This window comes from Juglans regia, unplaced genomic scaffold, assembly GCF_001411555.2.
Source record: "Juglans regia cultivar Chandler unplaced genomic scaffold, Walnut 2.0 Scaffold_5791, whole genome shotgun sequence".
Lineage (NCBI taxonomy): Eukaryota > Viridiplantae > Streptophyta > Magnoliopsida > Fagales > Juglandaceae > Juglans > Juglans regia.
The window spans coordinates 1-202 of NW_023360659.1; the positions used below are offsets into that span (position 1 = coordinate 1).

General features: G+C 55.4%; 1 pseudogene; it reads left to right on the forward strand.

Moving 5' to 3' along the window:
• On the forward strand, positions 1-122 carry LOC118345926 (annotated as a pseudogene; the record flags this gene model as incomplete).
• Positions 123-202: the final 80 nt, after the last annotated feature.

Here is a 202-nt window from a genome sequence, read left to right on the forward strand (position 1 = left end):
GATGAAGAACGTAGCGAAATGCGATACTTGGTGTGAATTGCAGAATCCCGCGAATCATCGAGTCTTTGAACGCATGTTGCGCCCGAAGCCATTCGGCCGAGGGCACGTCTGCCTGGGTGTCACGCATCGTTGCCCCAACCCCAAACACTTCTTATGATGTGTGGGGTGCGGGGAAGACATTGGCCTCCCGTGTGCTTCTGCT